The following is a 15,749-nucleotide window of genomic DNA, read 5'->3' as shown; positions in this document are numbered from 1 at the left end:
AGTTAGCAAGATGTGAATTTATTCTGCTTTGTCCCTCTGTAGTAAAAAACTTGCGCTTATTAGGATTGTAATACATGTCTTAAGTTTTGTCCCATAGGAACTTACCACCAAACACATGTCTTTGTCCCCTTATAATACCACCTGCCCCTCTGAAAAACATTCAGACATCTTGTTTGTTACTTAAATTTTTTATTGCAGTAACTTAACTTCGGCAACTTATTGCCACTGAATAAAAAGTAGTTGAGCTGCTGAGCGGAGTGTTATTCAGTGTATGACAAAAAATGCACCATGCAGAAGACTTGGTTGGAAGTCTAATGTAACTTTGTATGTATACATCAGTGGGTATGTAACTGATTAGAGTTCCAATTCTCTGTGTGAGATAGAATGGCCACTGGAATGCATTAATGTTGTTGCCAGGCCTGTTGTACAAGGGGCATGAACAGCATCAGATGTTGAGTGATCACTGTGGAGGACACAGAGTTGCTGCATACACATCATCAGTGGCTCACAGTGTTTCCATTTGGCCAGCTGGTTGAATTGTGCAATATGCAGATTTGTGGGGTATTCAGATATAACAGTGGCCCAGTGTTGGATTGCATGTGAATGTGAGGGCAGACATAATAGTTTCCAAGATTCCAGTTGGCCACAGCTGAGAACCATGAGGGAGGATTGCCATTTTGTTTTACAAGCACATAGTTGCACCTGCCATCCGAGAACAATTAATGAATTCCTTGAAACATTCTGTGTCATCATGTACCAGCACTGTGTCACCACGTAGCAGCAGCCGGACTTGGGAATTACTGTCCCAGGCTGTTGTTAACACCGCCATATGGACAGCTTCTTTTGGACTGGTGCCATGGTCGGGAAGCATGGACTGCTAATGAATGGAGTCACACTGATTTCAGTGATGAATCACAGTTCTGCGCTATGCGGGATGACCAACCTTGATGAGTATGGCGGCAACTTGGGAGAGGTTCCATTCTCCCATTTTTGTTTTGTGGAAGCACAGAAGTATTACTCCTGATATCATGGTTTGAGGAAACATTGTGTATTACTTTTGGTCACAGCTGGTTGTAATTGAGGGAACTATTGATGGCAGAGTGGTACATGACAGACATTCTGCATCCTCATGTTACCTCCCATGTGACTGCTTTGTGGTGCCACTTTCCAACACGATAGTGCATTTCCATACATGGCACACGTCTCTGTGATCTGTCTGCATGATGCTGAGGTACTTCTGTAATCAGCAAGATTCTCAGATCTGACCCTGATAAAACATGTTTGTGACCAGCTTGGATGTCAACTCCATCCCATTGTTAGTATCAAAAAAAGGATAATAAGGACCAGTTAAACAGTTGTGGGTTAGCTTGGCTGAGGTGAGGATACAACAGCTTATGATGCTCTTCTCACCCATGGCAGAGGGGGTGCAACTCCATACTAATAAGCAGGTTGATACTGGAATGAGATTTTCACTCAGCAGCGGAGTGTGCGCGGGACCCGAGTTCGAGTCTCGGTCGGGCACACAGTTTTAATCTGCCAGGAAGTTTCAGGTTGATACTGCTGAGTTCGTTGTTAGTTTCAGTTTTGTTATCACCGCAATATAAAGCCTGTCAGCACACTGACAGTTATTATGAGACACTGAGAAATAGACATTGGAACAGTGATATCAAAAGTTTCTACTTAGATTTAGCGTGAGTTCATGTGAAGTATTGGACTTGCTCACCAAGGTGAGAGCACAGGTGTGAGATGTTTAACTCTGAAAGATGCTGATAAGGATGTAGGATGTCATCCAAAGGATTCATAGGTAAACAAATATAAGATACTGAGTGTTCTGCCCGGCAGTCAACTATTCAAGGAAAACACTGGAGGCTACAAATATGACTCATTTATCTGAAGGGAAACGCGATGGTGACATTTGTACACTAATTTGTGAAAAAGATCACAAAACAGAATGAACGCAGGAAGACGAGCTCGCTAAAGTGTTGACGTGTGATTAAACAGCCTTTTTGAAGAAACCAGAAAGAATGCATGGCTGCATGTGTGATTCTGAAGTGCATGAATATGACCCGTTTCACACTAAACTGAACTCTGTACCATCCTCTGGAAGATCTGCCACAGAAGCTGCAATACAACATACGCTACAGTAAGATGTCAAAACATAATCTAGCAGCAGTAATTCCAGCCCATTTCATGTAATTCCAAAGAAAGATTGACATTTGTCGTTGTTGTGAGAGTGATTACTCATATAATTTTACCTCAACAGGATCAGTCACAAAGCCCGGAAGAATTGCTACACATTTAAAAGGTGTGAGATATCTGACTACTCTAGAGCTTGCTATTAATTACAGGTAGTTGGAATTGGACATACAAGTGAGAGAGTATATACATTTTGTCTTTATGGCAGGAGCTGTTGTTGTTGTTGTTGTGGTCTTCAGTCCTGAGACTGGTTTGATGCAGCTCTCCATGCTACTCTATCCTGTGCAAGCTTCTTCATCTCCCAGTACCTACTGCAACCTACATCCTTCTGAATCTGCTTAGTGTATGCATCTCTTGGTCTCCCCCTACGATTTTTACCCTCCACGCTGCCCTCCAATACTAAATTGGTGATCCCAGGAGCTATTGCTTTAAAATAGTGCCCTTTTTTTGTCTGTTTCAGCAGCAGCACTCTTTGGATCAGGTACTAGATGATGAACTGTTTATAAAATTAACTTTTATGTAGATTATATTCCAATTTTCACCAAGTCCAGGGAGGAACACTTGTATATCTTCACTGAACTTTTTCACAGTTAAGTCATAATCTCTCAGAATCCAATTAAATTCTTGGGGCATTTAATTTGAATTAGAGCTTTGAATGTGGCTAGAAAAGATAGAAGTCGTCTGGAACTTTCTGTCACCAAACTGTAAGAAACAACTACAAGTCTCTTGTGGGTTTTCAAGATTTTATTATTGATTCACCAATGTTTAGAGTTTAATGGGTCCAGAATTATCGTAATTGCTGAAAATAGACATGACATGTGTTTGACAATTTGAAAACAAGGATGAGTTACATTAAAATTATGTACTTTACCAATTTTGTACCATCCATATTTAAAAGAACCATTCCATTTACTTACAGATACATCTGGATATTGTTTCCTCATTAACATCATTGCATTTATTTATGCAGAATTTCAAACAGGGTTGCCACAAGTTCTGGAAATCAGGGAATTTCAAATGTGTCAGGGAAATCAGGGAAAATTTGAGAAAAATACTGGAAAAATCTTGTTTTTGTCTCAGTAGATGAAATCGTTTGTTTACTGAGATGTCATGCATCCTTGCTGACTGGGTGCAGCTGAGTACGTGTACTGCCTCTCTACTCCCTCATTCTTCCCTTTCTACCACTCTCCTCAGCATGCAGTCAGTGCTGCCACAACTTCATGCTGCTACCCTTGCAGCTGCCAATGAGAGGCAGGGAGTTGTGATGAGTCATTTGTTTGGATCTGATTCTCAGAGACTGTTGACGCAACTGTCGGAGAAGGATGTCACTTGTGCATGAGTTGTGTCTGTGTGAATGTGTGTGCGCTCTCATTTTCTGGCAAAGGCCGTGGCCAAAAATTTTGTTGTGAGAGTGTGACTTGTCTTTTCTACGTGCCTGCCTGTGGCTCAGCAATCATCTTTATGGTGAGTTGCTACCTATCCTCATTGGTATTGATTCTCTGAGTATTTGTGCAAGTTATCTGTTGAATGGATTGAACACCAGTCTCATTTCATCAACAAGGAGCCTGTGACATGTGAGTAGCTGGCAAAACAAGTGGACTTGGATGACAGGTCAAAACATCAGGCCATTTCTGTGAGTATATCTAACAGATTGGGCCTGCTGATCTGAAGCCCATCGTTTCCCACTAATGTACAGGCCCTGCCTGTCAGATCTAGTCTCACCGATCTGCCAGCAGGCCAGGTCTGTTTGTGTGTGGCATAATGTGGTGGATTTTTGTGGTATATCCATGAATGCAGGACTTGGGTGCTCCTCGGCAGGCCAGAGGCCATGAGTAATGTGTTTGAGGAATTGTCACTGTCTCGCCGTATGTACAGTGTACAGTGTGGTGTTTTATAGACATGTTATTTATTGTGATACATTTTGGCACTTCAGAAGTAGTTTATATATTAGAAAGCATGGAAAATAAGGAGAAAAATTGTGGCAGTTTGTATGCTATGTACTCATGTATTTCTTGAAAGAAAAACCACACAATACCTGTAAAATAATAGATAAACACAGTGGGTAATAACTGACAATAGCGAACATAGTAGACCCAACATTTTATTGGTGGTCACCTATAGTGTAGCGTTACACAACTCCCCTACCTTATACACTTCTTTCAAGGGGCCTATTTTTTTCTAAGGTTATTTCTGAAATCAGTGAAGGTATTTTGAATTTGTCTTGCAACTACAATGAAATGCAAATTTTTGTCACCAAATATGTTTCGTTTTATCAAAATACAATAACATCAGTAGTCTTCATGAAGCACATTTACCATTTGGCTTACTTTCTCCATATAAAAACATGTAGATGTTAGTATGTAAGATTTTTGCTTGCATGTTTAGAATTACAAAGCCCCTAATTTTTTGGTTAACTTACCTCCTTGGTTACTCTTGAGATCTCAAAATTTGTCAGGGAAGAATGCTAAAACTTGTCTGGAAATCAGGGAATTTCACTTGGGGAAACTTGTGGCAGCCCTGTCAAACAATTTTGAATAAGTGATGTCTGGAGTAATGTACTGTGATGGATCCATTGTAATAATGTAACCAGAAAACACAGTTACTCTGCCGTTTGTCATCTATAGCATGCTGGAGTGAAATTTGAATGCATGCTGGCTGCTCATGCATTAGCATGTGTATCCTGTTCATTTTTGAAAGCATATCATGTATTACACTGCCATTTGGCCCTTTGATGGACATAACGTTTAATGAAACTTCCTGGCAGATTAAAACTGTGTGCCCGACCGAGACTCGAACTCGGGACCTTTGCCTTTCGCGGGCAAGTACTCTACCATCTGAGCTACCGAAGCATGACTCACACCCGGTACTCACAGCTTTACTTCTGCCAGTATCTCGTGTCCTACCTTCCAAACTTTACAGAAGCTCTCCTGCGAACCTTGCAGAACTAGCACTCCTGAAAGAAAGGATATAGCGGAGACATGGCTTAGCCACAGCCTGGGGGATGTTTCCAGAATGAGATTTTCACTTTGCAGCGGAGTGTGCGCTGATATATCAGCACACACTCCGCTGCAGAGTGAAAATCTCATTCTGATAACGTTTAATGTTGGATTATGTGGCATTGATTGAAATGTATTTCATTGAAGTTAAGTGACAGATAGAAACTGTGTTTTCCTTATGTTTGTTGCAGACCTTAAAGAAGAAGAAGAAGAAGAAGATTGGTTGTTAATTTTTATCTGCAATTTGTAATTTTATGAGGTATTAATATTGTGCCCACAGACACAGTTGTAAATCTTTCCACCATAATGTATTAATAGTTCAAGTTATATCATAAATACTAACATATATTAATGAAAGTATGTTGTATAGAGCTCATTGAAAATTCGTTAACGAATTAAAGATTTCCAGGAAGGACTGATACAGAAAGTTACATTGATTGGAGCTTTATTCATTGATAGAAGTGAGTAGGATCAAGCGTGCTGCAGGCAAGTGTTTTGAAATTACTGGCAGATAACATTAAATATTAGAACTTTATTTTGCAGTACAGTTGGTGTGGTGAGGACCCAGAAGAGGAGGACAAAACCTCATGAAACTTCGTGGGATGAGAGTATATGATGTTTTTGCAGTGGAGCTAGTCCTCTCAGCCTTCAGACTCATTTATAACCTCGTCGCCACTGTGTTGCATAATCACAACCATGACGTGCAGTGGGGCAGCAACCAGTGATAAAAACCAGATGCAATAAGTCTGAGTTCTCACTGATCACATAGGACTCAGTGACACTCGAGTACTGTTTGCCACAGATCTATGATGACAAAGAAGGACGCTGCGAAAGTTAACAGGTGGGGTGTACATACTAATGGACAGACTTGAATAGACTGAGGTAGTTCCAGCTGGGATAATTAAAAAATCCCAGTTCTTCAATTTTATTAGGGATTTACATCAGTTAATGTCAGGTGAACGAGGTGCCCAAAACAATGTTATGAGTAGAGACCGGATTATATGCATTTGCATATGCAGGTGCATATATGGCTCCTTTTCACCATTTATTGTACAGATGCCACTGCGTAGCGAAATCATTACAGAAGAGGAACAGGAACAGGCAGACAGAATCTATGCTCCTGCCCCCATGCCCCCATTAATCCCCTCCACTGTCATACCATACGCATTGGCAACAATTAAATTAAACTATGCAAGCTTTTAGTCTCGCATCCAGTGTTTAGCTTTCTATTTACCTGTACACAGTTGAACATGTTTACAACGTTGTAGTGTTACCTTTTATTTTATCTCCTCCTCATTAGCTATTGAGACAACATCGCTTTGTTATGTAATTTTAATTTTCACCAAAAGCACATTCAACACATCACGGAAAAATACACGTCTTTCGTATCAAGACAAGAGAGAGAGAGACATCCCTTAGTTCTTAAAAACAAAAAAACTACGCAAAAGTAAAAAAAAAAAAAAAGAACAAAATTATTATTGGCGGAGGCGCGGAAATCAAAGTACCATTACAATGCCTCCTCTACTGACACGCTCCGCAAGCGAGCGTGGCAGTATAGAAAATTTACATAGATACATATATATATGAGAAAATAAGAAATTTACATATTACAAAAAAAATATATCTGAGCACAATGCTCTTTGCATATCAGTCTTTGTATACAGTCTTTTTGGTGTGTATCTTCTTTAGGAGTCGTAACATTAATGTCTTAGAATTGCAGCGTATTATCGTTGCTTAGCACAGCGTTTGAATTCAGTTCACATGATTCGTGTTTACAATGGAATTAATTCGAACAATAAATGTTTCTATTATATTGCTCCAATGTCTTTAAACGTAGTATCGGATTCTGAGTGTGTGTGTACTGCCTGGATCTCTTGCGTGTGACTTGAAGAAAATCCAAAGTTTGTTCAATGTGTCAACACGAAATTGTGATCTCCAGCAGTCGAATTTCGGTGGCGTCTGCCGGGGTATAAATGGTCAATGAGGGCACAGGAAACACCTCACTGCCTACGACAGGTGATGAGCTTGTCTTTTACACCAACCTGAAGACCTGCTGGCTTCCACAACACCATACACTTCAAAGCATATTGACACTACGTAAATATTTCTTGACCAGTGTTCCATCACGTTGGTTTCTTCTTTGCATTTTCAGTTCCATTTATATGAATCATGTGCTACATGCACAAGTCCTTTGCAGCTCATTAACATCTCCTTAAAATACATTTCTTGAAATAGTAAGTACATAAATATACAAATATTTACAATTAATCATTACATGAGATACATTGTTGTCATATAGTACATATACAGAATTAAATGAAAAATATAGTCAATTTTTTTTACGTTACATTCAATATCATTTTGCTGACATGTGAATTACATTACATTCAGATTGAAATATACATTTTATTTGTTAGCTCTTCCCCCCCCCCCCCTCCCCCCGTTACACTTGCAACATTTGAAGATAATTGTGGCAACTCGCTACAATATTCAACTTAAAATTCATCTTGCCTCCTGGAATAAAATTTACATATATTTCAAGCTTCAAGACAGCCCTCTGTAGGAGGATGGATCCGAAGATTGCAGGTTCGTGTCCTGTCACGGTCGCCAATTGTAGTGTTACCTTTTATTTTATCTCCTCCTCATTAGCTATTGAGACAACATCGCTTTGTTATGTAATTTTAATTTTCACCAAAAGCACATTCAACACATCACGGAAAAATACACGTCTTTCGTATCAAGACAAGAGAGAGAGACATCCCTTAGTTCTTAAAAACAAAAAAACTACGCAAAAGTAAAAAAAAAGAACAAAATTATTTATAAAATCGGTCGCTGGCGCAGCGCTCTTCTGTGTGCGCGATCGTAAATTATAACTTTGTATTGGCGGAGGCGCGGAAATCAAAGTACCATTACAACGTGTAGTGTGTAACGTGTTGTGCGCCATGCTGCCCAAAAAAAGAAATGACGTTTAATGAATAGCTAACCATCCTGGAATATTTACATATGATGGAATTGTTTTATATTGTCGAGTTTGCAAGAAAAATGTTTAGTGCAAAAAAAAGTTTCAAAGACACCTGCATGTCAAGACAAGTCTTCGTATTGCAGCAGTGCAGAAGAAAGGACCATGACAACAACTTCTGACAACAGTAAATTGCAGTAGCAGGAATTTGTCCAAAGGTCATCAAAAAAGACAGTTTAACATGGATCTATGTGAAGCATTCATTGTAAGCAATATTCATCTTCACAAACTTACAAACCCTATCCTCAAAGGCTTCCTGCACAAATATTGCTTAAATCAAAATATACCAGATGAATCAACATTGCGTAGAAATTACATACCATAATCTACGTAAATGTTCTGGAAGAAATACACAATGAAATCAAGAACAGCGTTATGTGGATTTCAGTTGATGAAACTGCAGATACTTGTGGCCATTACATTGCAAATTTAGTTGTGTTGGTGCTTTTAAAAGAAGATCCCTCCTCTTCCTACTTAGCGGTCTGCAAAGAAATTGAAAAAGTAAATCATTCTACAATTGCCAGATTGGTGAATGAGGGTGTTAGAAAAATATTTCCAGAATCTTCTGCAGATGAAAGGGTGTTTATTTCAGATGCTGCTCCCTGTATGATCAAAGCATGAAAAGTCCTCTGAGTATTTTATCCCAATTTGATTCACGTGATGAGCTTTGCTCATGAAGTACATTGCCTTGCTGAAGAAGTATGTTCCACATTCGTGAATGTAAATAAACTGATTTCATCCACAAAGGAAGTGTTTCTAAAGGCCCCTGCTCACATCAAGACGTACAAAGAAAAACTACCAAATGTGCCTTTACCTCCCGAACCAGTGGTAACCCATTGGGGTATGTGGATCAAAGCTGTGTTGTTTTACACTGAACATTTTGAGGCCATTAGAGGGATAGTAAATTACTTCGATATTGCAGAGGCTTTGTCGGTTTGCCAGTGCAAGAAAGCTATTAATGATTCCGGTATTGCTGTGATTAGCACACATTTTTTTACTATGATAGGCACACAATTTCCCCATATACTTCCAAGTATTAAAAAGCTTAAAACTCAAGGTTAGGCATTGAGTGAATCTGTTCAGTTAATGCATTAAATTATTCTAGTGAAGTCCTCATTGCCAGAGGTATTCCCAAAAAAGCTTAAAGAAAAGTTTGAAAACATTTTAAAGAATAACCCAGGCTTTGAACCTTGTGCCAAATTGGTAGTTTTATTAATGGGACGTGTATAATTTTACCAGAAACAAGAAATGCCAACATAGCACCCAAATTCAAGTACTGCCCAGTTACCTCAGTTGATGTTGAATGGTCCTTTTCTGAGTACAAAAATGTTTTGAATGATCGAAGACACAATCTTACTACCAAACATTTGGAACAGTAATTGGTAGTTTATGTTTATAGCAGTAGAAAAAAGTAAAATAAATGGTAATTGATGCTTTGGTCCAATAGTATTAATTAAAAATTATTGCTGTTCAAAAAATTTCATGATTGTATGGTTTTTTTTCCTTTTTTTAAAAAAAAAATATTACAGAGTTTTTGAACGTGCCCCTCTGCATGCAATATATCTCAAAGTTGGTCCTGTACATATCGATTGTTTTGCTGCTACTCACATCGGATCCCCTTGTTACTGATAACAATAGCGATGAAGAAACAGTTCTTGAAACATGGTGTGTGTCCCCATTTTGCAAATTTTTAGAAAATAATCCCAGAAAGGCCTCCTTCCTAATCTCTACCAGAAAGTGTTCGGAAAATGATATCAGCATTCTAAATGTACTGATTTTTCGTGTGGCTGGCACTCTTCCTGTATTTGATACGTACAGGTTCAACTTTGACATATAATGCACGCAGAGCTACCATGTTTTTTTTATTTTTTATTTTTTGATCTTGCATATTTTTACACTTTTCATGCATTTTTAAGCTTTCTTCATGCATATTTGAAGGTTTTTATGATGCATACAATCTGGTCTCTAGTTACGAGGTTTTCTCAAAGATTTCCCTCTCCATCCTTGCAACCATTATATATATATATATATATATATATATATATATATATATAGACTTACCAAACAAAAGCGCTGGCAGGTCGATAGACACACAAACAAACACAAATATACACACAAAATTCAAGCTTTCGCAACAAACTGTTGCCTCATCAGGAAAGAGGGGAAGGAGAGGGAAAGACGAAAGGATGTGGGTTTTAAGGGAGAGGATAAGGAGTCATTCCAATCCCGGGAGCGGAAAGACTTACCTTAGGGGGAAAAAAGGACACGTGGAATGTTTCCCTCTGTTATATATATATATATATATATATATATATATATATATATATATATATATATACTCCATAATGTAATCTATAGCTCCACCATCTTTGTGCTGGTAAGGGAGGAGGGAGGGGGGGTTATAGATTTAACATTATACTGTTTGCTCTTTGAGCAATATTTGTATAAAAACATGTCTTCATACCTGTGATAATTTTCGTACATATTGATCATTTTGCTATTCCCAAGCATGCACTACTCTGTCCATGTATGAAAACCAATCCTATCATACTGAATCAAATGCTTTTTGAATGTGTGGTTTTTCAGGATGAAAAGTCATTACATTGGTAATCATAGCGTGTAGGCTTTCACGGCCGGGTGAAGTATTTCTACTATTGGACCACGGCCTCTTAGCCCGGAAGTTTTAATTACATTGATAATGTTTTGGGTTTACAGGATCTGTGCTGAGTGCCATGTAGGATGTCATTCTGTTTAAGATATGTTCTTATGTCTGATCTCAGAATATGTTCTAATATTCTACAAGAGATGGATGTCAGTGATATCAAATGGTAGTTTCGTGTATCACTCATGCTATCCTTCTTGTTGGCGGATGTGACCTGAGCTTTTTTCCAGCCACTGGGTACAGTTTTTTGTTTGAGAGCTCTGTGGCATATTATCATTAAGAATCTTAGGTGCAAATTGTGAATACATTCTGACAGGAATTCCATTGGATGCTATTCAATTGACAGGAAGTATGATTCCAACCTGTGGACATCAAAACTTTTGCAGTTGGCCACTGCAGTATGTGATCTTCCTCACCTTAAAGTGTCCTTTCCATATTATTTTTTACTACACTCTTGATTAATGTTTTCTCCGTGATTGGAGAGAATAGCCTGCTCCTGTCATTGAAGATATTTTCTTCCTTCCGGAATTGCCTAGCTGCCATGAGCTCAATTTCAAACATTATTCTCCAACCTCCTCATTAGAGTTGTTACCTGCTTTAGAATTATTCTGAGTTACAGCAATTGAACCTCATTAGATTTTGGAATTAAATTGTTCATCTCATCTCCCAGAAATTCAGTGAAAATATGTTATTCAGTTATTTAGTTAAATATTAGTTCGTTGAGGCAAAGCTATAGAACAAAGTACATTTTATTTTATACTATTTTGCATTATGTAACTGGTACCATAAGAAGGTATAATGGGCACGCACGAAATGAAACTCAGTGTTTGAAAATTACAGGACTTTGAATGAATAAGAGACTGATATAGCACCAGCATGTAGGTAATCCCCCCCTCCCCCCCCCCCCCCCCCCCATGAACCATGGACCTTGCCATTGGCGGGGAGGCTTGTGTGCCTCAACGATACAGATAGCTGTACCGTAGGTGCAACCACAACGGAGGGGTATCTGTTCAGAGGCCATACAAACGTATGGTTCCTGAAGAGGGGCAGCAGCCTTTTCAGTAGTTGCAGGGGCAACAATCTGGATGATTGACTGATCTGCCCTTGTAACACTAATCAAAATCGTCTTGCTGTTCTGGTACTGCGAACGGCTGAAAGCAAGGGGAAACTACAACCGTAATTTTTCCCGAGGGCATGCAGCTTTACTGTATGATTAAATGATGATGGCATCCTCTTGGGTAAAATATTCAGGAGGTAAAATAGTCCCCCATTCAGATCTCCGGGCGGGGACTACTCAAGAGGACGTCGTTATCAGGAGAAAGAAAACTGGCGTTCTACGGATCGGAGCATGGAATGTCAGATACCTTAATCGGGCAGATAGGTTAGAAAATTTAAAAAGAGAAATGGATAGGTTAAAGTTAGATATAGTGGGAATTAGTGAAGTTCGGTGGCAGGAGGAACAAGACTTTTGGTCAGGTGAATATAGTGTTATAAATACAAAATCAAATAGGGGTAATGCTGGAGTAGGTTTAATAATGAATAAAAAAATAGGAGTACGGGTAAGCTACTACAAACAGCATAGTGAATGTATTATTGTGGCCAAGATAGACACGAAGCCCATGCCTACTACAGTAGCACAAGTTTAGATGCCAACTAGCTCTGCAGATGACGAAGAAATTGATGAAATGTATGATGAGATAAAAGAAATTATTCAGGTAGTGAAGGGAGACAAAAATTTAATAGTCATGGGTGACTGGAATTTGTGAGTAGGAAAAGGGAGAGAAGGAAACATAGTAGGTGAATATGGATTGGGGCTAAGAAATGAAAGAGGAAGCCGCCTGGTAGAATTTTGCACAGAGCATAACTTAATCATAGCTAACACTTGGTTCAAGAATCATGAAGGAAGGTTGTATACATGGAAGAACCCTGGAGATACTAAAAGGTATCAGATAGATTATATAATGGTAAGACAGATATACAGGAACCAGGTTTTAAATTGTAAGACATTTCCCCGGGGCAGATGTGGACTCTGACCATAATTTATTGGTTATGAACTGTTGATTAAAACTGCAAGAAGGTGGGAGTTTAAGGAGATGGGACCTCGATAAACTGAAAGAACCAGAGGTTGTACAGAGTTTAAGGGAGAGCATAATGGAACAATTGACAGGAATGGGAGAAAGAAAAATTCAGAAGAAGAAGAATGGGTTGCTTTGAGGGATGAAATAGTGAAGGCAGCAGAGGATCAAATAGGTAAAAAGACGAGGGCTGGTAGAAACCCTTGGGTAACAGAAGAAATGTTGAATTTACATGATGAAAGGAGAAAATATAAAAATGCAGGAGATGAAGCAGGCAAAAAGGAATACAAACGTCTCAGAAATGATATCGACAGGAAGTGCAAAATGGCTAAGCAGGGATGGCTAGAGGACAAATGTAAGGATGTAGAGGCTTATCTCACTAGGGGTAAGATAGATACTGCCTACAGGAAAATTAAAGAGACATTTGGAGAAAGGAGAACCACTTGCATGAATATCAAGAGCTTTGATGGAAACCCAGTTCCAAGCAAAGAAGGGAAAGAAGAAAGGTGGAAGGCATATATAGAGGGTCTATACAAGGGCGATGTACTTGAGGACAATATTATGGAAATGGAAGAGGATGTAGATGAAGATGAAATGGGAGATATGATACTGTGTGAAGAGTTTGACAGAGCACTGAAAGACCTGAGTTGAAACAAGGCCCGGGGAGTAGACAGCATTCCATTAGAACTACTGACACCCTTGGGAGAGCCAGTCCTGACAAAACTCTACCATCTGGTGAGCAAGATGTATGAGACATGCAAAATACCCTCAGACTTCAAGAATAATATAATAATTCCAATCCCAAAGAAAACAGGTGTTGACAGATGTGAAAATTACCGAACTATCAGTTTAATAAGCCACAGCTGCAAAATACTAACGCGAATTCTTTACAGACGAATGGAAAAAGTGATAGAAGCCGACCTCGAGGAAGATCAGTTAGGATTCCGTAGAAATGTTGTAACACGTGAGGCAATACTGACCCTACGACTTATCTTAGAAGAAAGATTAAGGAAAGGCAAACCTACGTTTCTAGCATTTGTAGACTTAGAGAAAGCTTTTGACAATGTTGATTGGAATTCTCTCTTTCAAATTCTGAAGGTGACAGGGGTAAAATACAGGGAGCGTAAGGCTATTTACAATTTGTACAGAAAGCAGATGGCAGTCATAAGAGTCGAGGGATATGAAAGGGAAGCAGTGGTTGGGAAGGGAGTGAGAGAGGGTTGTAGCCTATCCCCGAAGTTATTCAATCTGTATATTGAACAAGCAGTAAAGGAAACAAAAGAAAAGTTCGTAGTAGTTATTAAAATCCATGGAGAAGAAATTAAACTTTGAGGTTCGCCGATGACATTGTAATTCTGTCAGAGACAGCAAAGGACTTGGAAGAGCAGTTGAATGGAATGGATAGTGTCTTGAAAGGAGGATATAAGATGAACATCAACAAAAGCAAAACGAGGATAATGGAACGTAGTCAAATTAAGTCAGATGATGCTGAGGGAATTAGATTAGGAAATGAGACACTTTCAGTAGTAAAGGAGTTTTGCTATTTGGGGAGCAAAATAACTGATGATGGTCGAAATAGAGAGGATATAAAATGTAGACTGGCAATGGCAAGGAAAGCGTTTCTGAAGAACAAAAATTTGTTAACATTGAGTATAGATTTAAGTGTCAGGAAGTCGTTTCTGAAAGTATTTGTATGGAGTGTAGCCATGTATGGAAGTGAAACGTGGGCGATAAATAGTTTAGACAACAAGAGAATAGAAGTTTTCGAAATGTGGTGCTACAGTCTGAGGAGTGAAGACCACAACAACAACAACAACAACAAGTAGGTAATTTAATGACAAATCTCAGTTCCAAATGCTTTTCATTTACAAGGAAAACTTCCCATTGCATCCCCCACAGATTTAGTGGTAAAATGGCCCAGTGGATAGACCGTCAAAAACTGAACACAGGTCAAGCATGAAAACAGGGAAAAGGTATGCTGAACTCTGAAAAATGAAGCAAGATATAAACATTGAACAGGCCAGGCTGAAGATGTGCAACATTGAGTGAACTTCAGGAATTACAGAGTTGTTATTGGTTATAAAATATGGGTTGTGGTAAGAATATATTAGCGTTGGAAGTGAATGTGATGAATAATGAGAGCAAGTGAATGTCACATAGACGTCGCACAGAAATAAAAACAACAAATAAATGGGTGTGAACTGTGTTACAACAGAGGAATTCAAGAGTCAAAACTTCCAGAATGGAATGCAACAGTCATAACATATGGCACTTGCATAGAACAAATAGAAGATATGTACGTCTTGAAATCACTACCTTACACATTGTTGTTACAAACAGATTTTGCACCACAGCACAGACCCAAATCTGAATACAGCGAACAGACATGTCAATGACAGGATGGACAGTTCATAATTTTGTGAAGATAAAAAAAGGAAGAAGAAGAAAACATGGGGGCACCAGTGAGATTTGAACACAGATCTCCCTCTTCACAATTCAATACTACTTAACCACGATGCCATGACTATTCAAAATCGCTCAGTCTTGCACATCTTGAGCTTGGACCATTTACCATTCAGATTGTGCTTCTTTTTTCACAGTTCAGTACACTTTCCTTCTGTTCGTGCTTGGTCTGTGTTCATTTTTTGACAGGCTATCCACTGGACCATCATACCACTAAATCTGAGGGGGGTGCAATGTAGAGTTTCTCCTGTTAGTAATCTTGTTCATTATGTTAACTTACAGACGAGATTCCTGGCACACTTTCCATACCTTTTCTCAGTTCTGTCCTATGGTATAAA

At 38.9% G+C, this 15,749-nt stretch overlaps 1 protein-coding gene across 1 annotated transcript in view; it reads left to right on the top strand.

The window, feature by feature from the left end:
- LOC126263439 (mutS protein homolog 5-like) overlaps positions 1-15,749 on the top strand; it is a 265,557-nt gene that overhangs the window by 135,743 nt on the left and 114,065 nt on the right. The window lies entirely within an intron of this gene.

This window comes from Schistocerca nitens, chromosome 6 (genome assembly GCF_023898315.1).
Source record: "Schistocerca nitens isolate TAMUIC-IGC-003100 chromosome 6, iqSchNite1.1, whole genome shotgun sequence".
Classification (NCBI taxonomy): domain Eukaryota; kingdom Metazoa; phylum Arthropoda; class Insecta; order Orthoptera; family Acrididae; genus Schistocerca; species Schistocerca nitens.
Note: the sequence above shows the minus strand (reverse complement) of the source record. Positions and strands in the feature narration are given on the sequence as shown.